General features: G+C 37.1%; 1 long non-coding RNA gene across 1 annotated transcript in view; it reads right to left on the reverse strand.

Annotated features, from left to right (window-relative positions):
• Window positions 1-23,889, reverse strand: part of LOC121316570 — a 61,378-nt gene extending 37,489 nt beyond the window's left edge. The window contains exon 1 of the long non-coding RNA XR_005950419.1: window positions 23,578-23,889. This is a non-coding gene — a long non-coding RNA (uncharacterized LOC121316570). The remainder of the gene's footprint in view (window positions 1-23,577) is intronic.
• Between the last annotated feature and the right edge of the window lie 898 nt (window positions 23,890-24,787).

Genomic DNA, 24,787 nt, shown 5'->3' on the forward strand with positions numbered 1-24,787 from the left:
TAGCTGGGTTTTCAAAGCCTACTTTTCACTTCTTATACAAAAAACTATATGCAGTGTGATACACTACATTTTAATATCAGATTGTGACCTGCATATAATGGTAGGAACAGTACTATAACTATATCATGTCCTTGGCACATGTTTGGGGGTGTAGTGCCAAACCCATGCTGCATATAGAACCAGTGTAATGTATATGGGGGATGAAAACATGGGACACGTTTATTTTAAGGATTCAATCTTGCATTGATTAATAAACAATTGACCATTGAAAATGATTGTGGATGACAACATTATGAGATTAAAGCTATGAACTCTAAACATAACTGATTTATAATCAATATTTAATTTGCATTTACTTTTTCAATAAGGCTTTTTTCATTAATTGTAAATCAAGCTGATTTACAACCCAGGAATGCGTAAATAATTGCTTTGAAACAACTGTGAATGTGTGGAAAAATATAGCACTGTGATGCACACGACACAGGATAAAGCGATGGTACAGTAATGTGTTTGTTTTAAACAGTACAGGGGTTCTATAGCACTTTTAATGTAGAACTGTATGAGCAACACCGCCAGAACCACAAATAAATACATTTAGCAAAAAAGGAAATGCTGTACAGTGGTTTTGAATCAGCTGCCCTAGGCTGTTTAACATTGAACACCCCTTAAGCATGCAGATATAGGACCATATTTGAAAACCCTGTCAAGTGTTATTGCTTTCTTAGTCCCATGGTGTTCCACTTTAATTAATTAAGAAACACTTTTTATTATCTGTACATATAAAATAATTTAAATACATAAATATAGTAACTACAAAACATAAAGAATTCTATGGAAGAGCCCTAGGCCCATATGAGAAAAAAATTAAAACTTGAAATTTCACCATTCTACAACTAGACCTACACAACGAGATGGGTCTGAAGAAAAGCCGGCACAGGCGGAACTCAGAACGTTTGTCGACAGCATTGTTGTCTGAAGCCTCAAATTCACTACTGTCACGTTTTAATTAAGTCTAAAATTGTCTTTTCTAACCTAAATTAATTTCCCCACATTTGTTATACAATCATATCTGTTTGAAAAAGCAGTTAAAAATCAATAATTTATCTACATTTCCCTCTTGGCAATTGAGACAAAGTGCCCTCCCCTGTGTATATTATCTGTTATGTGTTGCGTGTGGTGTGTTTAAATGTTGATGTATAGACATTGGCACATGGGATATAAAGGGGTCTGTGTAACACGAGTGTTTAAAATTTATATTTGTATTTAGGCATGAGCATTGCACAGCACTTGACGTGCAAGTAAAATATAATAATATGTGAGCACGGGGAATTGCACTTTATTAATTCACGTGCAGTTGTACCAAGACTCCAACTGAATGATTGATTAGCAATCGAGTCTCGGTACAGCTGCATAAAAGCAGCATGTTTTCACATATGCGGGATTGTGTGTTCAGGAGTAGAGAGAGAGAGAGAGAGAGAGAGAGAGAGAGAGAGAGAGAGAGAGAGAGAGAGAGAGAGAGAGAGAGAGAGAATTATAAATCTCAATTGTTTTGTGTAGCGTTCGTCCACTCTGTTTTGTCAGTGTCTATTCGTTTTGTTTATCTATTTATTTTGGCCTCATGTGCCGTGTGCTGTTTTTGTTACAAACCTTTTATTTTCTGTCTGTTTCATTATTAAACTGCGACCATTCCAAAGCCTGTGTTCTGAGTCAGTTCCTGTTTCTGATCTGTCGTCACCCACTGCGGCCGTCTTTGCGACAGCAATATACAGTTTTTAGTTAAGGCTGTTTTATCAATGAAGGCAGTTTAATTACACCATAATTGATCATTTTTATACTGCATAAACAAATGTCTCTATTAGAAAAAAACACATACAAGTTTGGAGCAATGCAAATTACTTATTTCTATTAAGTATTACAATTAAGTCACCAAATGTGTATATGGTGTGTCATTAAAGGTGTCATTTCTATATTAAGAACATATTGCCCCAAGGTAATTTTTTTTATATAGTGTGAGCATATCTTTTACACAATTTGGGGCAAAGCATTTTGCACAATTTATTGGAGTCTGATTAAGTAAAGCAATACAGAGTCATACGCATTTAGACTGCCTGGAGGATTCCGGTGGCATTATAAATTCTGGCCCCACACTTCCCATCAGTAAAATGTACACTCGAAAGACAAGCAGGTTAACTAGGAAGTTGTGAATGTATCCTCAGGCAATTCTCTGAAGAAAGCACAGGAATTAAAGGGACATTGTACCTGCTTTGGTACATAGTGCAGTTCTACAATCAGCCTTACAGTATCTCAGTATTTGATTATATAATTAGTAAGTACGGCAAGCAATGACAAGCAGAAATAATATCATCTGTTAATGTAAAAGTTAGTGGTGTAAATGTCCCTAACTTATATACTTAACATTGTGTGGACATATTCTGAGCTATAGGTAGTATATTTAAGAAAAGGAAGAAAAGAGAATGACACAGGAGAAAATGAGAGGAGAAAGTCTGATCCTGTTGGATAAGAACTAGATTTGTTATTTCCCTGAATGATTGAAAAAAAAAAAAAGCTTTTGCAGAAATCCTCTGGACACCTCAGGAAACATGTGGGTTAGTTATCTATGTTTGACAAGCCTGTGTATATATCGTAGGACAATATTGGGTCACGCTTTAATTTAAGGACTGTTTTTTGTTTGTTTATTAACTGTTAAGAAACAGCTAATAAACATGTTAATGTACATTATTTATTTTCTGTTAACAGTTAGTAAATAATATATAATAGGCCAGCTACAATTGCAAACACCAGAGCCCTATGGATGATCAATACCCAGTCAACCATATGCTTGAAATCAGTTCAAATTTTTACTGAAGTAATGTTTAGCAAATTAAATCAGGTTTTTATTAACCCTAACCCAAACCTTAAACCTTATCTAAAATTTGTTAACAGTTAATAAACCAAAAAAAAAAAAAAAAAACGACCCTTAAAATAAATTGTGACCGATATTATGTGATGCACTGCAGCCTCTACAGATTCTGACCCATGTTGGTAAACTGAGGTTTAAGAGCCTGGCTCTTTGGTTAATGTGCTCACTAGCGGTGCGAGTGGTTGCTGGTTCGTGCCAAGCATCTGTCTTATTATGGGTGCTGTGGTGTGATCTCACAGCTGATCACCAAGGTTAAAGGGGAATTATAACAGGCAGTGTTGTGTGATGCAGAAAAATCCTTAGCCGCCACAGCTTTTCAAATCCCTGGTACACCCTAATTAACCTTCATGTAATGGAGATTGTCACAGATCGCTATGTTTATTATCTGAGGATTAGTGGAACAGATTTAATTTAGCAGTTTGTGCTGTTGTCACAGCCAAGCCATTAATATGGTAACTTTACCTTCTGAACCTCTCTCTAAAATAACCACTAGAAGTCTCATTACTTATGTATCGGCCTAACCTATGTCTGGGATTGGGGATTAGTGTTAGGATATGAAGGAAATTGACATTTGTTAAATGGATAAATAAAATATGGGGGGCTACAAGTCTAATAAAGAGTTGTTATTGGACTACTTTAAGCAGATGGTTTAGCACATATGTTTATGTATTTATATTATTACATTTTTGTTGGAACTAGGATAGACTAGCTGTTTATCCAGTGCTTTATTGCCTGCAGTGCAGAATCCTGCAATGCCACTGAGAATTTCTACAGACTGCTTGTTTAGCATTTATAAGAAGGACTTCTAAATCTTCAGTTCTCTGAAAGACAGTATTGCTGAGCTCCAAGAGTGCAATCCATTCACAGGTTAGATAAGGTTGTGAGAACCCAACTCTGCTTGAGGGGGAGGGTGGGGGGGGGGGGGTTAATAGAGTTTGTTCACAGCTTGCATACTGTCAAACATAGCCAGCCTGTGGAATCTATTCTGAGATCTGGTTTTGAGACAGTTTGGCATACTTAAATATGTCTAAAAAGAATAAACATGAGCAATGGTACACCTTTTGTACCATTGCTCAGTGCATTGAATCTACAGTGCATTGGCGAATCAAAGCTACTGCCCAACAAATCTTAAAGCATAGCAGCTTTTTGAGCTTTTAATTGTGGATGTGTACAGCTGTAACTCTCAGCTACAGACATGAATTCAAAAAATGTACATGTCCTTAACCTTTTGTGGTTAAGGACATTTTCCCTTTCCAGTCCGATGTCAGACCCTGCCCAACATCATCAAAAAGATGTAAAGCACATGTCTCTAGTGTTTTTTTTCTCCGTAAAAAGCTGACAAAACCTTTCAATGGCTGAGTGAGACCGATAGGAGCCAAATTAAAAAAAAGGGGGGCGTATCTGAGCAATAGACCTAGCCCCTGCACCACAGAGATAAGACGGACACAAACAAAGGAGATGGCTGCTTCCACATCCAGCGATCAAAGAATATCAGACATTTGCAGAGCTTCTTGAGATATTATAATAATAAAATAATAACTTGGATCGCATTATTGAGGAGTTTGGTGATAAAACGAGTGATCAGGAGAGGATGCACGTCTATAAAGAGGTATGTGAAAAATACAGCGAACAAGGGGTGGGGCTTGGCTGGAGATGCAGTACTGATGTCATTTTGCTATGCAATGCCTTTTAAACCTGCTTTACACTGAAAAATATATATTCTAAATAGCGCGCATAAAATAAACAGCGCATGAAAAAATAAATTGGACCTGACGCGACTGACAAGTGCTGAATAAATGGACTGTAAAGGGTTAATTCGTTCTTGCATTTAAATAAAGGTAAGAACATAAGAACATAAGAAAGCTTACAAACGAGAGGAGGCCATAGAGGTACTTCTATGGAGGTTTATTTGCATATATTAAAGTAAAATGTAAAAGCACTTTTATTCTTATGCCTAATGCCACATAGATACCCATAACCTATTGCCAAATGGTATATTTAAAATATTTTATTAAAAACTTAATTCAATGGAATTAGATTATTTATACATTGTTCACAATGAGACAATTTTATGCATTAGGCTGCCAATTCTCATAAAATGCATAAGGAGAGAGCTTTTTGTCATTTGTGACTTAAACATCAGCAGTGTAATTCTCTATTTAAAATACAATCATGTTTTAAGCAGTAATTGCTCATAACAGTAACATAATATGTATATAATCAGTATAATTGAGTCCCAGTCTATATGAAAAAAGTCATAACAGAATCTTAAAAAAAAAAAAAAAAATTGTAATAAAAGGTAGACAGTGATTCATATTTTTATATTTACCATGTTTCAAAAACTAAAAACCTATTTATTTTACAAATGTCATGGCATATTAAACACGCACACACACAAAAAATGGGGCTGCTGTAAATTACTTTTTGTTTTTATATTCTTATGATTTATGTCTCCAGAACCAGCAAATAAAAACAACAGCACTGCAAAAGGCACTCAGCAGCAATACAGTATACATAAGAGCAAGTAGTCAGAAATACTTCAAAAAGGGTAAAATACATAGGTTACTGAAGTAGTTTTAATGTTTAATATAAAAAGAATAAGAAAAAAATGAATGGTCCCAGTAATTCCCTATGTACTGTAGTGCCACTCAATGATGACCCTGATTTTAAAGTCTTACTAAATATACTACACAGATCAAAATACAGTACTATTACTGCCTGCTGCATTGTATGCATCATTATAATGTTTTATTTATTTTTTTAACACACCGTAATCATGATTGTTTTGATATTTTTAATCACAAATCCTTGGCCCTATATCAGTGTTGTCCACTTTCTTCAGTATGATATTGTGTGTATTATTAACCTTGTCTGTCTAAACTTGTGGGTTATCCAAACGTCTTGATATATTTGGAGGTTCCAGGGACATATTGTGTAGTTTCAAAAATACAATTCAAGATGGTACGGCTGCACACAGATGCCAATTCCAAATACGTTCTCTGATTCAATATGAAGCCTGACATGGCTGCTGCACAGTGGCTTATATTGCTCCAAGGTCAACTGTAAAAGGAAGTCACTGCCGGAACACACAGCTGTTCAGACTGCAACTGGAGAAAGGCTGGGTCTACCGTGAGGTTGCAAAAGGACTGGCACTACAACGAACATCTATACAAACTTGCACTGAGACCTGTGTAATTTCCACTTGTTCCATGACCTTTTGATAGCGTATATAAAGTATAACAATTGTGAGCTGATTCAGGGCAGTACCAGGTGGTCCTTTACTGACCGAGGACACACCTGTCAGGCAAGTCACGAAAAGAAAAAAATAAAACATTAAAAGACTATTTTAGACTGTATGGAACCAATGCACAACATAAAACAAGGTTACACTTTATATTCTTAATGCTATTTACACCAAATCTTAGTGCAGTTAAGAAATTAAGAAATTATTAAATGAACCCAATACTTTTGCCAAACCTGTAATAAGTAACCTGGTGTTGTTTCTGATTTGTTTTAGAATCGTAATTATTTCACAGTTTGTGTTTTTGAGTAAGTAGCTTTGAGAATCTAACCCCAAGTTTTATAGAGATACACTTAACTATGCTGTAATAACGTAGGAAGTGCTCAGATGGTGGCTTTGTTACAATGTAATTGCAAGTTCAGAAAATGAAAATTCTAACATATTTTATAATACCCCTGTATTTACTCTTGCATGTGTGTATTTACAATATAATTACTAGATAAGCACAAGTGTGCAAATTGGTGTTACCAGACAAAATACATTAACTGCAATGCCACAAGAGTTAGGCCATGATGTCAAACTGAAAGAAACATACAGTATTCAGTTTCAACACTTAATGCAACCAAGTTACTGCAGAGCTAAAATACTGGATAAGCTGTAAAAGCTGTCCCTATTGGGCAGCCTTCATTATATATGGAGAACATTCTGCTACAACACAGCTCAAGATAGTTCCCTGGCTATAAAGGTTGTCATTACTGAGCTGTAAATCCACAAAAACACAATGCTCTGCTTGAGAATTGCTGGCCTTTATGTCTTAAATTCTCTCTCTACACTATCATGTAATTCAAAGTATTTTAACAGTGACAGCTCTCCGAGCTGCCTCTTTTCATTAACAGAGATGTCCTGGAGGTGACAGCTCTAGGGGTCACAGTTCCATTATGGATATAATCTTAAAACTAAATCTGTAATTTACTTTACATTCAGAAATAAACCCTAACTTCCACAAGCATAATATATCTAGATAGCAATACATGACATACATAAGAATAGAGGGCTTAATCTTAACCCAGATTAATATTTGATTCCGTATAAAGAGAAATCTGCCACTTACTCACCCAGACATTCTTCCAAATACAGAGAAAGTGAGCAGGAAAAGAGGTAACCCTCTGATTGGATAAGAATCAAAATCAATCTTCCAAACTATAAACATATATGAACATCATTTGGATCTTTTACTTAACAACATGTAAGCAAAGAAACTACCGTTAACCGTAACTTTGGTTTATATTTTACTCAGCATGGTTAATGACTAAAACAGATTGTGGCAGTGCTTGTGGTTGTGTGTGATTTTTTTGAATTTTGCTAAAACCAGTGTTTTTTTGTGAAAAAACAAAACCAGTGAGTTTTGTTTTTGCTTTATTTGTGTTTGAGTATCTGTTATTTTGCCCTTGTGCACCTTTATTTTTGTTTATTTATAATAAGATTAGTATTTTTTGAAACTACAGACTGTCTCTGGGACTCTATTCACTCGCCACCCTGCCACATTTGGTATTAGAAGTGGGATAGCGCCACCTAGAGGCTCAGAACAGTATATATATATATATATATATATATATATATATATATATATATATATTTTTTTTTTTTTTTGTGGAATTTTTGGGATCTTTTTTTTTTAACATGGGAAAGAAGAGCAGACAGCGGCAAAGGCAGGACAAGCAGCAGCTGAAGAAATGTAAGCTGCTGCAGCCACCGCTGGAGGACCCGGCCAGCCTCTTCCCCTGGTGTTCCTGGTGCGGGAAGGAGGACCATCGTTGGCGGTCCTGCCCAGACGTGCCACCGGCAAACTGGTGTGGCCGGTGTGAGGAGGACGGCCACAACTGGGCAGGATGCCCCTACAACCAGGCACAGGAAGAGGTGCAGTGTTCACCCCGGGCATCAGGGGCCACCCCACTACCTCCAGCACCACCACCTTCACCACCGTCCCAGGATATCTGGGACTGGTTGATGCACCCTGAGGTGGACCTCGTCCACGATCTCCCCATAGTTATCAATACGCTGTGGCGTCGAGATGGGGAGAGGTGGGAACAGTGGGAGGAACAATACCACCCAGCGTCCTTCCCAGAGGTTGCCTTCATGGTGGTTAATTACCTGGCGGTAGACATGGGAGATGCCCCGGTCACTCCAATAAAGAGGGGTGAGCTGCCTTCCCGAGAGCCAGAGAGGGGTGAGCTGCCTTCCCGAGAGCCAGAGAGGGGTGAGCCTTCTTCCCGAGAGCCAGAGAGGGAGGAGGAGCTGCCGTCCCCAGAGCCAGAGAGGGAGGAGGAGCTGCCGTCCCCAGAGCCAGGTGGGGGTGTGTGGCAGAGCAAAGCTCTGCCCTTTTTAAATTGACAGGGATGGGGTTAATTTCCCCTACCTGCCTGGGTTTATTATGTTCAGGTGGCTGGGGTTGATTAGTTGATTAGGTTAATTAACGATCAATCAGCGCCCAGCCACCTGACATAAAAGGAGGCCTCTGCTTCTCATTTGGGAGGAGGGAGCTGAGGAAGCAGGTTGGTGTTTGTGGTTGTGTGTGATTTTTTGAATTTTGCTAAAACCAGTGAAGACATTGCTCAGTCTGGAAACCTTTATTTTTGTGAGTTTTGTTTTTGCTTTATTTGTGTTTGAGTATCTGCTATTTTGCCCTTGTGCACCTTTATTTTTGTTTATTTATAATAAAATTAGATTTTTTGAAACTGCAGACTGTCTCTGGGCCTCAATTCACTCGCCAGCCTGCCACATTGATATTATCTTTTTGATATCCTATGTCGTTTTGGGTCAGGACCTGTATGAAAGATTTGGACTTTGCACGAATAACTTTTTCACTATATATATACAGTGCCGTGAAAAAGTATTTGCCCCTGTCTGATTTTCTGCATTTCTGCACATTTTTCACATTGAATTTGGTCAGATCTTTTTGTAGGTTGTAGTACTATACAGAGGGAGTCTGAGAGAAAAAATGACACCAAAATTTGGTGCTTCTTTCATTTGTTTGGTGTGCAAGGTAATCAAACATGCAATCTTCAGGTATGAAAAAGTTATTGCCCCCCTAGTTATCTCAACCCAATTAAAGGGATAATTAGGGTCAGCTGTTTGAATACTTTGGTTAACAATCAGGCCTGATTTGGGCCAGCCCTGCCAAATATAAATCTGACCAACTTTGGCTCTTACCATCAGTGTAAAGTTGTCAGCACACAAGTTCTAGAGGCACTTTGTGTCACGATCAAAAGAAATTCCTGAAGACCTCCAGAAAAAAAAAAAAAGTTATTGATGCCTATCAGTCTGGAAAGGGTTACGAAGCCATTTCTAAGGCCCAGGGGCTCCACCAAACCACAGTCGGAGCCATATTGTCTAAATGGAGAAAATTTGGGACAGTAGTGAATCTTTCCAGGAGTGGCTGTCCTGCCAAAATCTCTCTAAGAGCAAGGCATAAAATTGTCCAGGAAGTTACAAAGAACTCTAGAACAACATCCAGGGACCTGCAGCCCTCTCTCGCCTCAGTTAAGGTCAGTGTTCATAACTCCAGCATCAGAAACACACTGGGCAAAAATGGGATTCATGGCAGAGTACCAAGGCGGAAACCACTGCTCACTACGAAGAACATGAATGCTTGTCTCAATTTTGCCAAAAAGCACCTGGATGATCCTCAAGAGTTCTGGAACAGTGTTTTATGGACAGATGAGCCTAAAGTGGAACTTTTTGGCCAACATGGGCCCCGTTATGTCTGGTGAAAACCAAACACTGCATTCCACAGTAAGAACCTCATACCAACGGTCAAGCATGGTGGTGGTAGTGTCATGATTTGGGGATGCTCTGCTGCATCAGAACCTGGATGACTTGCCATCATTGAAGGAACCATAAATTATCCTCTATCAGAGAATTCTACAGGAGAATGTCAGGCCATCCATCTGTGAGATGGAGATGGAGATGAAGCTAAAGCGCAGCTGGGTCATGCACCAAGACAATGATCCGAAACACACAAGCAAGTTTACATCAGAATGATTGAAGAACAAGAAATGTAAAGTTTTCAAATTGCCTAGTCAAAGTCCAGACCTAAACCCCATTGAAATGTTGTGGCAGGACCTGAAACGAGCAGTTTATGCTCAAAAACCCACAAATGTCATTGAGTTGAAGCAGTTATGCATGAAGGAGCAGGCCAGAATTCCTCCACAGTGCTGTGAGAGATTGATCAATAACTACAGGAAGCGTTTGTTTGCAGTTATTGCTGCTAAAGGTGGAGTAACCAGTTACTGAGTCTAAGGGGGCAATTACTTTTTCACACGGGTGCACTGTGTGTTGCATAACTTTCTTTAAAAAATAAATAAGTATCAAAATTGTGTGTTATTTGTTCACTCAGGTTCCTTTTGTCTAATATTAGATTTTGGTTGAAGATCTGATAACATTCAGTGTCAAAAATATGTTTTGCGACATCTTTTTTATGTCAATTGTTAATCAGCATAATAAAAAGTCACTGCACCTGCTCTAAAACAGAGTTTGTCATTTTTTGATCACATCTAGTGAATTGTATCCAAATATATGTTACAAGTTTCTTTTGATGCTCAAATATAAGTGATTACACCGTGTAACAATTTTTTTTTTTTTTTTTTTTTTTTGGTTCCTGGGTAGTAAGTGTTATTTCCTAATTGCTTATGCCTCAAAAGTATAGAAAATGGCTATTATTCCACACAAACTTTGCTTTTGTGACCAGGACAGTGATATTTTGAAATGTACCTATTTTCCAGAACATTCCAGATAGATTCAGTGCTGAGTAAACTTGGAGTAACTTCTAGAACTTTCTAGAACTTTCCAGTAATATAAATAGTAGTTTAAATACAGGGGCCTTAAGCCCACCAGTTCAGTTTAGTTCCAGCTGCCTAAGTGGCTACATATCTGCATTTTTCTGAGATGGCATGAAGAGGCTGCAATGGTGGCATTCCTGATGGGTCTCCAAGGCGGTTTTACCAAGTATATATATATCCTTTTTTTCAGGAAGAAACAGTTCCTTACTTGCTGCAAAAAATATTCCTCACATAAGAAATTTGCAAAACTAGATCATTTATTTTTTATTATTTTTAATTGGAGCAGGTGATTATTAGATCAATAGCATACTTGCTTAGAAGAATTTTCAGGAAACATTTATTGTTTTTATACTAACCCTATTTTAATTATCTAAATAGTACTATGTTACTAAAATACTTGTTCTATGGCATATTTTAGATAAAACGAGAAGGCATGGAAATAAATGTACATTTTTGTAATCTACTTTTTACTTCTTCATATGGCAACATACCATAATAACTCACTTCCTTAGAAGATATGAACAATAGGTATTCTATTTTAAATTGAAAATTCCTGCTTCAACACTAAGTATTTTAGTAATCATCTGACGAGTAAGGCCAAATAGGAAACCTGACTCTAACAGACTTCTGTATCCCAGATTGATCTCCCCTTAATCCCCTAGAATAGCTTTATGTCAGGAAACCCTCTAATAAGCCTCTCACAGGTCGAAATTGCCATGTTAATCTTAAGAGAACAAAGACACTGGCGGTGGAAATTCAGCCTCCATGTTACTGCGCACCTCATAAGCGCTGATATCTCTTGGAGGCTTCTCAATTGACAGGCTCCTCTGTTCTCCTGTTTGAAGTATTCCACAAGGACCTTGCTAGATAAACTTAAAATCCAAGTAAATTACAGCTACTTAACAGTGGAGATACCTTGGTGGTATGTGAATGCTATGACTTGAAGCCTTTTGCACAAGCTTTTCATTTAACCCTGATGATTATAGCATTGGTTTTATGAGGAATTCATATTCCTTCATCCCAGAAAATGCTTTGCTCATTACATGTTTGGATATCACATTTAACATGTAGACTACATTGTTTAATTATTTTGCAACCTATTACACAAGAATTAAACAAAAAGTACGACTGATCAACCTGCCAGCTGCCAACAGAAAAGACAGGTATGTCCCAAAAGCGTAGGAGGAAAATTGCTGCTGTTGCCACTTAGTCACATATCTCGTGAGGAAAGCATACAAGCTACAAGCTGTATAAGCCTATTAAAAATAAGCAAGCAAACAACTGCTGAGTTTCTGTGACAGCAACCCTTCTGTGGATAGGCAGACAGCTCATGTGAAGTTAAGGATGTGCTTATACACCTGGACAGAAAAATTCAATGACGTATGAAGGTATATCTTCTCAGCTTTTTCAGGAGGAAAAAACGACTAGAGACCTGTGCTTGACGTCTTTTTGATGATGTCAGACAGAGTCCGACAACAGACTGGAAAGGGAAAATCATTTGGACTATCTGAATTATCTGAGTGTTATCTGAGTGGATAATAATGGCCTGGATATATTTCACCCACACACACACACACACACACACACACACACAGCAACGTTTAGGTTTAGGTTTAGGTTTAGGTTTAGCAAGGCTTCAAGGCTTCAAGTTATCCATTGGCCTCCCTTACCCCGACTGACCAATAATGCCAGTATTTATACCTGAACAGGTATACCCCTCCCCCTGACTAAACCAAGTGAGCGGTTGCTTCTATTAAACTGTCAAATATTTAAAATACATTCAATAAATCCTAATACACAAATATAAAAAATAACAACATACATACATGCATGTGTATCAAATAAATAATACTTTAAGCAAGATAAACAATTCATGAAATACTTCCCCTTTATTTTCATTTTATGGTGCTGCCCAGGAAGTCGGCACAGGGGTAAGGGGCCCATTGTTTTATTCAGAGCTGCAAATTTATCAGTGTAATCTCCGCCACCAGAGGGAGCTGGACCGCCGTCGACGTATTACCTTGGAGATCCGGGGCCCCCTCAACCAAAGGCAGCTTGGGGGCTCCGACATCAACCCCGCCCACCAAAACAGCCCATCCAAGGGACATAATTGGACTCTTGGGGGGGGAGGAGTTGGCCGATTGCGGCCGGTGTACATTGTACATGGGGGGAGGTGTGTGGCAGAGCAGAGCTCTGCCCTTTAGAAATTGGCAGGGATGGGGTTAAATTCCCCTATCTGCCTGGGTTTATTATGTTCAGGTGGCTGGGGTTGATTAGTTGATTAGCATAATTAACGATCAATCAGCACCCAGCCACCTGACATAAAAAGAGGCCTCTGCTTCCCATTAAGAGGAGGGAGCTGAGGAAGCAGGTTGGTGTTTGTGGTTTTTAAAATTTTCTAAATCCAGTGAAGGCTGGATTATTTTTGTAAGTTTTGCTTTTTGCTTTATTTGTGTTTAAATATCTTTATTTTTTGCCATTGTGCCCTTTTATTTTGTGTTTTTGTAATAAAAGTAGTATTTTTTTTTTTAACTGCAGTCTGTCTCTGGGCCTCTATCCACTCGCCAGCCTGTCACACACTTATTTTCTTGACTGATTCATATATTAAATATGTACTTCAGACGATCACGTGATTACTGGGATGGCTGGTTGCTGTTTAGAGCTCCTGCTACCACTTCGCAATTTTCATTTATAATGGAACAATTTACTAACTTTTTGATTATTTTCTATATAAACATTATATACTTACCATTTTGAAATAGCTACTTCCCATTGCTTCCCCTCAATCCACACTGGAGGGAAAGCGTATGAAGAGGTTGCTGGGCCCCGATGACTGGGACGTCCGCTTGGTACAGGTTGCACACACTTTCCGTGGATCAGTTCAGGAAGCAGCTGATGCTGCTTTGTGGCCTGCTATTCAAAACGTAATTGAAAAAGCTACTATCCTCAGCGCTGTTAAACAGGAGGTTGCTGATATTTCTTCCTCTATGTGATAGCTAACTGCCAGACAGGATATTAACTAACTAACTAACTAACTTGATTAACTAACTTTGTTCCAGATTACTATTAAACAAAAAAATTAAAAAAAAACAATTCACACACAAAACAAACAGCACATTGACTAAAATAAACAGACAAAACAAACACTGGAGAAATATTGAATAAAACCAGTATCGCACTGGTGTAAAACCAGCACGAATAGCAATTGTTATTATACCCACCCCTCATTATATCACCCCTTGCTAAACTACGGATTCGGATATATCGCGGTCCTGGAGTTGGCTCCCATTTTTTCCTATCTAACTACGTATGCCTTCGCTGCAGTATACATAGGCACTTAGAATTACTGTTCATTTTATTTTGTACAGCACATCAAAAACAACAATATGCAAAACAGTTAAAAACTGATATTTTGCTAATTTACAATAAACCAGCACAACAGCGCACTCACTCACTTCACATTATGTGTCCATTCTCTTCCTGGTCTGATGTCACCACATGAGCCAGCTTGTCACATATGAATACATGACTGTGTTAATCTCCACAATCTTTATTAATATCTGTGGCGTTAATGTTATAGTTGGTGCCAATCTGTAGACTAATTATTTCCCTAAACATTGAATACATGTGCTACTAGATTATATGCATGTTGTTTCCAGTTGTTTAATGTGCAGTTCATTTTTCCTTTTTGCAAGGTAGTTTAGCTCACAGCAGGCCGGGGGGTTGGGGAGGGAGGCTGGGGAGGTGGAAGTAGGAAAGGGGAGGCTGGTATTTGGGGGTAGATAAGGAGCGGAAACAGCGAGTCAGAGGATGTACAGATGTCAACTGTGGCTTGAGATTTATGCAGTGTGCTCCCTCTGGCTTTCTTCTTTATAATCCTACATTTTTGTAACCACTCTTCCCTCTCATTTTATTTTACTGTGTTTTTGTCATTACTATGCTACTGTCCTAGAGGATATTGCTATATGATAAGTGCCGATACGGTGATCTTTCTCCATGTCACATATCTTTGTTTTCTAAGTGCTTCGTCTTTTACTATTTCGCTCTCCCTGATCATTTATTCCTATCTTTGATCATGGCTAGGGTTATCATTAACTCCTGGAATTTACGAGGAGCCAGTCATCCTATAAAGAGAGCAGTGCTTAGATTATCTCTTAAGAAAAAAGGTTGATATTGCATGTTTGCAGGAAGCTCATTTTGTTTCAAGCGATGTTGCTCATTTTCAAAATAAACATTAAAATGTACCTTAAAATTCACCTTCAAGTTAATGACTTGAAGGGGAGATTCTACTAAGTGACTACACTGCTAAATCACATAGAGGTTTGTATTGAATTTCTCCATGCACCAAATATCTTAGATGCACAGTTTTTCAACCAGGTGAAACATACATTGGCTTCATTGGAGAATATCCCTGTTATATTGGTGGGGGATTTCAATCAGCTATTCAATCCAGTGTTAGACACATCTCACCCTTCAGCCGGACATTCTCCTAAAATTACTTAATTATTAAACATATTTATCTCCTTTTCTTCTATCTGGTTAGACTATTTACATTATATTATTTCTTTGGAAAGATCTACGGCTTGGTTACCCTTATTCTTGTTTTTGTCTGAATATTATGTTGTATTTCTGTATTAATGTGCCTTTATTTTTTTTTATTTATTTTTTTAAGTGTACTGTCTCCCCTATTTCCCTATTCCCAAAGGGTGGGGAAAGGAAAGGAAATAAAAATTATTGTTTACAAAAAAAATAAATAAATAATGTACTGCAAACTCAGCCATAGCGGAAATTTAAATGCCCCTCTTGAAGACTATTGTTACCTCCAGGGTGCATTGCCCTCAGCCTATTACTGACCGCCAGACTGGGCTGAATTGTGATTGCTTTCTGAGCCACCATCTATTGCATCATATGGTTACACACTGTAGAAGAAAAAGGGGTCTGATAAGGAAGAAGAGACTGGAAGTTGTGAGGAATCAGCAAGTCATACACCAATAGAATATTCCTCAAATAAGGTCAACAATGCATGTGTAGCTGCATTACCCACGTGGCAGTGGCATCTGTTGAAGAAAACAAGAAAAAATAAGAATGTTTACGAAGGAGAGGAGTCCATTCGGGCCATCTAAACTTGTCAGGTTTCTAATAGCTGATTGATCTCAGAACTTTGTCATGTCGGATCTTAAAGGAGCTAAGTGTTTCTGCCTCAACAGCATAACTAGGTAGAGCATTTCATGCACTCACCACTCCTACACTCTGATCTATCTCCACTTGATTTCCAACTGTGCCCTCTGGTCCTGGTTTGTGTACTGCACTTAAAGTAATGGTTTGGGTTACCAATGTCAACTCCTTTAAAGATTTTCAAGATGCCCTCCCCCTCCATTCTTCTTTGTCCGCAGGCTAAATGTCACTTTGGTGCTGTGTTGATGAGAATTTGACACAGTACATTCTCACCAGTGCACTTTGCCGAAGGCTTTTTGGAAGTCCTAGTGTATGATTTCATAGGCTATGTTTCGTTGCAGTTACTTTTTTGAAGAAGTCCAAGAGATTTTTCAGACAGAAACACCCTTTTGTGAATCCGCTTTGGCTGTCTCCTATAATGCCATTGCTGTATAGATACTACTCTTACGTCTGATTCCATGATTTTACATGTTATGTAGGAGACACTGATAGGCTTGTAGTTGGGACATCCCCTATTTTGATTGATTTGTGAAATATCTTGCTGATGACCCATGTTTCTTTAAACACTTGGGTATATGCCACCCGGACCAGTGGATTTGTTAGTTTTGAATGCCACCAGTCCTCTTATAGGCTGATCCTGTTATCTTGGCCATATTCACATATGGTGATTTAATCTCCAGCATGAAACATGGAAACAGCTATTAATGCTTCATTATTCAATTTCTTACATGATCTCAAGTCAAGGTTACAGAATTCCATTATAATAGAAATGAAAACTTCCCTCATAGCTTTTTCTAAAAGGGTTTTAGTTTTATTTAAAATGTTTTTATCTATTCTAAAGGAAACCTGACAGCGTATTTCTGAAAGCACAGTAGGGAGTACACACAAGGATCCTGCAATATAGAAAAGCCTTTGTGTGGCCAATTATTTAATCACTCCAGATAAGAATGTAAAAAATTAAACTCTAAGATAGCATCAATAGGACAGATATTTAACCTTAAAAAAACAATTGCATTGAAGACAGAAACGGGTGTAAATGTCATCCTAATGGAACTTAAATACATATATAAAAGCATAATTTCTACAAAACCTGTTTAATATAATATTTAAACAGTTTCTTATTGAACACACAATTGAACCAAACAGATTTTAGTACCAGAAAACAAATAATCTTAAAAGTATTTTAAAAATGATCTTCTACATCATTAGAACATTGTTTTCTGTGCAAAAGCAATTAGGCCTCTCCTGACCAGGGTTCGACATTAACCATGGCCCAGTGGCCCGGAGCCGGTAGTTATGAAGCCCACAGGACCGACTGGGCCGGTATCATTTTTTAACTGTGTAATGTATATAGTATCGTCCACATGTCTTCCATTTTATGAACAAAGAAAAAATGGGTCAGTGTGCCAAAAAGCTGAAAAAAACTAATTTACAATCCTATTTTTAAAAACATACCCACCCCTACCCCCGATAACAGCGTAATTGAACTTGTCCGAACTTTCCCGCAGCACATTGTATTTGTTGTACAGTCAGAATCTGAGATTACGTACTGAAGTGCAGTTGGTACTAATACTCGTTACCTTGACATAGCAATTCTTTTCAGTTCGTTTGTTTTTTTTTTTTTTTTTACAGCTAAGCAACCAACTGCACCAATAAGCCAAAAGTAAAGTGTTTAAATCAATAATGATAAAGAAATTATAAAAATAAGATGAAAATATAGAGTGGAATGGAAGACTGGCTTAATCTGGCTTCACAATGACAGTGGAACAAATGTCAGTTACCCAGACTTGCTAATAAAACTGCAGATTTTTTGTTGGGAATTCAACACCTAGTTGCCCTCATATCCAGTCTCACAGTAATAGTTCACAAGATAGCAGGTGTATATCTGCTGCTGTGACTGCAGGGAAAAAAATTGCACCAATTGATACCCAGATATGCCACATGGAAGCTGGACAACAGGATCAGATTGTCTAACGTTTTGATTTGGGATACAATGTGTTCAGGTCAGAAATGCCAGGCAGGACTCGTTCGTATCATTAGTAAGATTGGTGCTGACTTGGGAGAGGCTACAAGCGACAACGATAACGATATTATGATTATTGTTTGAATAGTGTTTACTATTATGATTAGCCTAAACCCGTTAACCTTTTAGCGTTGCTGTTATCATATGATAACAGCTCGGTTGCTGGTTTGCTAGTATCATTTGTACACATACATTTTCAAATCTTGAATATAGTATTTTTATTTTTGGACGCGCATGCCAATGTGTGCATGTTAAATGGCTGAAATAATACAACAGCATATATTGAAAGGCTTCACTTAGACACTTTTTTATTTGAGACGTGGGCTCTCTGGTTACAGTATACACTACTAAACATAGGGTAATGAAAAACCATCATGAAAGAATATGCATGCGAGTTAAAAGTTTTTTTTTCTTCTTCCCCATTTCGTTTTTTTTTTTTTTTTCAGAACCGAGTCTGTTTGTTTTCACAATGCAGTTTGCAAGTGTACTCATTTTTTATGGTGAAACAGATGTTTACAATAATCCTGCAAGGCATATTGCAAGATGGCAGCTATTGATGTATTGCTCTGGTTTTTAATATAGCATGTTTTAGATTCTTACATATTGCTGTGGAAGAAAGCACTGTTTCTTATTTCTTGAATGCATACAGTAGGAGAATGCAGTTTAAGCAATTCTGCACGGTTCTCCTAATGCCAGCAGTAAACAAAGTAATTTGAGAAAAGATTGAATATATTTACTATTTCGTGAGTTTTGTCGAGTTCGGCAAGATTTTGGTGTCTGAACAAAATTTCTACCAGATCTTCAGTTTCTCGCATTGTCCATGTAGTTTAGGATTACCAGATTTTTTTTTCTTCTTTAATTTACTGACCCAGTAGAAACTCTGAAGCCAAAAATAACAGTATATAAAATAACACAGTAATACTTTAAAAATTAAACATCGGGTGAATTTATTGCAGATGATAACTATTTTATTTTTATATTGTCATCTAGTCAAAAAATGTTAAATGTACAAAAAGACAGATTTTAAAAAATAGATCAGTTATTACGATTTAAACATATGGTATACACATAATCAGAATGGTTAAACAAATAATCCATAATATTTTTGAAAGGCGCTAAAACACAACCTAACACTACTCTGCTGTTAACTTGCCGAGCAGGGAATTACAGTGGACGTGTTGTTTTATTCACTGGCTGCTCCACCAGTGAGCCTATGTGCTCACCGAACTGTTGTTAAAGTCAGCAAGCCTGCAGGTGGCTGACCAGACTACAGGGGTCGCTGGTGCGAGGTGAGCTTAGGACACCCTGGCCAGCATGAGCCCTCCCCCCACCGGGCGGCGCTAAGCCAGTTGAGCGCCGCCCCCTGGGAACTCCTGTCCATGGCTGGCAGTTGAAAGGCCTGGACTTGAACCAGTGACCTCCAGGCTATAGGGAATCTAATCTAATACAATGTCAAAGCGATTTAAGTCACTATTTAAAACAAAAAATGCACACACACACACACACACACACACACACACACACACACACACACACACACACACACACACACACACACACATACACAAGCTTTGTTTATTTTTTCAACACATACTGGTACTGTAGTGTAGGAAATGTGTTATAATTATGTAGTGCTTTTCATGTAAAACATCTCAGAGCCCTTCACATTACTAAATATTATACATAAATACGTTAAAACATTTTACAAAAACTAAAATTCTAGTACTAGTTGCCATATTTAATATCACCAAACTGTTTTAATCCAGTCATTGGTGGATGTACTTCAATGCACCAATAAATTTGCAGCGGTGAATAAAACAACACCCCCAGTTGTGTAGTTGGGCGAGTAAAAAAAGTCTAAATGTAGAGCCCTGCTGACCCTAGGTAGTCTTGTGTGAAGGAAAGTGAGTCTTATTTGAAGTCTTCATATCTGCTGCACAGGAAATTAATTTATAGTGCCATGAAGTATATTGGTTTTAACTAAATCCAATTAATTTTGGAGTCAAAGTGAAAATAAAATCTAAATAAGGAAACGGTCTGCAGCAAAATGGTAATGGCTTAGTAGAAGTAACGCTATTTTAATGAGAGGTTATTCCACGTTTTAATGCCTTGGTATCCGGGGTGAAATTCTCAACAAAAAAGCGTAGATACTCACATGCACATCCGGGTGTAAACATTTAAAAATTGAGACAATTTGAGTGCCAATGAATAAATGCTTTTAACATGTATACACATTGGTACACAATACATAATAATAATAAATCCTAGTACCAGAGTCTCTAGGAAATTAGTAGACCGTGGAAAAGTGGATCGCACAAGCTCAGTAAGACAAAAGGAAGGCACGGAAGCTGTTTGATAAAAGGGGTGGTTAACTACATGAATCAAAAATTTTCTGTCAAGTCATTTTATTTGCCAGATCGTATGGTAATGTGTTCACACAACACTTTCTTTTTTATTTGTTTATTTTCGGTCTGTATGACATATGTGTGATGCAAAGTGCTCAGTTATTCTGTAACTTATGACTCTCTTTATACTAGGCCTAGTGGTAAACGCTTGTCAACTTTTTTTTTTTTCTGCCTGTGAAAATGTCGTTGTTAATCAGATTTAGTTGATCAAAGACTTAATTACTGTATAGTAAAAGGTTTACACATAAAAATGTTGTCAATCTTTAATCGAAGTTAACATGTTTCAGTAAGATATTCTAATGATATACAGTGCAATAGTACAAAAATGAATACAAAAGATTTAGAAGTGAGTAGTTTTTCGAGATTTACGATTATACTGTATTTATAGTATAATCGTAAATCTCGAAAAACTACTCACTTCTAAATCTTTTGTAGTCATTTTTGTATTACTTTAGTATAAATACATGTTAATTTGGATTCATATGTTGTTTTTTTCTGACTTTATGTGAACGAAAAGACACACATTTGCCAGTTTTCCCATTGGAAATAGTGATATTTTGAAATATCACTGTCCTGGTCACAAAAGCAAAGTTTGTGGGGAATAATAGCCATTTTCTATACTTTTGAGACATAAGCAATTAGGAAATAACACTTACTACCCAGGAACAAAAACTGTGTTACATAGTGATATCATTGTACTATTGCAAGGTCTATTATTATTTTATCAGTAGGCCTAGCGTTAACTATCAGTTTACAAAGAAGAAACGTTAACATCCTTGTTTAAAAAAAACATCAAACATGATAGCTAAATTAGTAAACACATTTCTCCCTTTTTTTTTTAAATTTGCCATGTATTTAGTTAATATATCCAATCTACTTATTCCCTGGGCTCGATCTACTAATTCCCCAGACGTAGTACTAGTAGGCATTAACCTTAAAAACAATGTAACTTCCCCTTTAAATTCTAGACGACGATCCACTTTTTCCCTGGTCTGCTTATTCCCCAGGACACCGGCATCAAAATAAGTACAGGCAGAATTTCACCTGCTTGGTATCCTTAAAAAAAGGTTAATTTAGTAAATTCACAGCCGATTGTAATAAACACAGCAAACCATGAGGAAACAGCAACATTACTGTGAAAATTCAACCTTTATATTGTCTTCACCCCTAAATCATACTGAGCATGTGCAGTTCAGTAATACACACTAGTCAATTGTTCTAACCACAACACAATTTACTCATCTCACCCTTTACTTTCTCTTCCTTTTTTCAATCATTGCCCTGCTCTGTGTTTGTCCTCAAGCCCATTTTCTCTCCTTAGCTGCTTGTATCTTCTACCTGCCCTGCTTAAATCACAACGCTTGCTGCCTCTGCTGATAGTACAGGTCACAATTTAAGAAAGGGACACCTTACTTATTAAACAGATAGGATCCAGTTCAATGTTTTATAAGATGTCTAGACCTCTAGAGGTGCATGTATATCAAAGAACATTAACATGTGTTTTGTATTTACCTTTAGATTGACTTTTTGTTTTGACACATCCAGTTTTACTAGGATTCACAAACTATTATTATTATTATTATTATTATTATTATTATTATTATTATTATTATTATTATTATTATAGTGATTCAAGTATACAGTATAAAACTGAAATGGACTATACATTCAGTGTTTTCTTTGAATTTGCCAAAACTGGGTCTGTAAATTGCCATTTTTATATCTACTGCATGATTTGTATTTGCCTACAAAAGTATCCTTCCCTAACCCTACTGGGAACAGAAAGTAAAATACAGAGGCCAAAGTACATTTAACATTCTGTAGTAGTGTGTGGGATGCATAGTGTTTTGTAAGATATTAGCATTGCCTTTCTTCAGGGTACATAAACCTACCTGAACACATATTGTAACACATGGAGGTTGTCACTGCATGACCATATTCTCCAGGAAATGTACTGCCGTATAAATATAATTTGGTAAAACAACAGTGTTACCCATTTTATAAAACCCTACAAAGCTACATCTGCATGTAGCGCCAAACCGCGTCTTAAAATGATTGCCATGTACTGTAACGTTTAAGGAATTTACAGTGACCCAATCTAATTAGTGATAATGAAGTATTTTCTAGTGGGATGAACAATACAGAAGCACTGCATTAAATTAATGATTCTTATTGTTTGAACAGAATAAGTACCTATTTGGCTAGTATATTATGTATTAATTGATCCGCCTGCACCAATTACAGTAAGTAGAGGGTATTTGACATGAAGAAAAATGCGGTAACAATGAAATACAATAAATGAATAAATAAATAAATAAAACATAAAAAGCAAAAAGAACAAAACACTGCATTTATTTTGGTAAAGAATACATTTGTGAAACCTTAATTCTGATTAAAAAAGTTCAAAGGTAAGGTGTCATTAAGTATGCCATAAGTGTGTGCCCACGTAAAAGTCCACAGCAAACCATATTCTTATTGTATTAGCAGCTCTGAGCCTGGAGTCTCGTTAGAACTGGAGAGAACGGCTGCCTGTGTTTAGTTACTGTACTAATAATTTCATTTGCTGAGAAGGGGCATTATCCTATCAGATGGGATTTTTCAGCTTACACCCTACCCACATTGTTTAGATGTGCACCAAACATACAGTAGCACAACATGTATTACGGACGCATTTATATATGATTTAATAATATGCCAATAATACATTTTAAGAAACATCGAATGTATGGTAATATTGCAACACATGAATGTAGAAATGGCATATGTTTAATCAAAATTTAAACTTCACACCTACCTCCCCTACGATTGAAATGCTTGCTTACTTTTTTTTTTTTTTTTTAGATCTACAGCAAGCATTCTGTATGTACCAGTCATATTTGAAGTGCGATGCATATAGCAGCCTACTAGGAACACTTTTATAGGACAACGCATTCAGCAGCAGCATCTGCTTAATGTATAAAAAACATTTCCCCTACCTTTGTAAACGACCATTTACCCTTTGCATGTCAGTAGAGCTGTAAGAATGCAGTTGCTATTCCAATATTGTTACTATGCATCCTTCAGCTTTCTCCCCCAAAGATACAAACTCACAACAACCCAACGAGGTCCATCTTTTCCAGAATCCTTAAAGAAACTGATGACAAGGAAAATTGATCATCAGCGGCAGCGGCAGCCTGCAAACACTGCACTAGTTGCATCGTTGACTTCCTATTCCAGGTTTAACAGATTCGTAGAGGTTCCATGCGTATATTCCAATAAACAAATACATCAAAATACAACATATTTATTTATTTATTGTTTCCAAATTGTTGATAATTGTAACTGTTCATGTATTGTTCTGTAGTTATTTAAGCCTTTGGAAACTTTAACAGCCGCCGAATTTGCAAGAAAGGACGTGCTCCCAGATCTCCACAAGATAGTGCAACCATGTTGAACAGTTCATTTTCAAGTTCATTATATATTACACAAAGCACTCTAATATGCCTCGCAGAGAGAACAACCGAGAGATGCTGCGCGCAGAGGGAGAAAGACGCAGGTGCAGTGATCTCCAAAAGCACTCTAGATGGCACAACTAGGCAGCACAGCGCGAGCTGGTAAAGAAAGCGCACATCTTGCACAAGCACGCCGTTTTTTTTTTTTTTTTTATAATCATAAATCACAGACAGCTCCACTTTATCTTCTTTAAATGCATCATGCTTTGAGTTTAGCTGGTGCTGTTATTATTATATTATTATTATTATTATTATTATTATTATTATTATTATTATTATTAATGTATACAACTAATGTAGACAAGAGGGTTGATGTGGTGATCCCATTCTCTACTTTTAATTTTAGAAAGTTTATTCTAAGTGTTATTATTAGTATTGCTACTTTTTCTGGACCACGATGTGACTAAGTTATAGTTAAATAATGCTGAAATCGACAAAGAAAAAAAAGCAACAGAGTGATCATTAATTATTAATCGTTAGGTGAATTTTTATAAGCTGTGGTGCGTGCCGAAGAATTAGCGTTGATTTTATTGGGATGCATATTGCTGCAGTGAGGACTTCTGTCGGTTAAACTGAAACCCGGTGCTACTGGAAGATAATGTTAGACCAGGCAGAGTACGACTCAGTAAGAAGATCCATCACCCCGAATATATATATATATATATATATATATATATTATATATAATATATATA

Source organism: Polyodon spathula, chromosome 6, assembly GCF_017654505.1.
Source record: "Polyodon spathula isolate WHYD16114869_AA chromosome 6, ASM1765450v1, whole genome shotgun sequence".
Lineage (NCBI taxonomy): Eukaryota > Metazoa > Chordata > Actinopteri > Acipenseriformes > Polyodontidae > Polyodon > Polyodon spathula.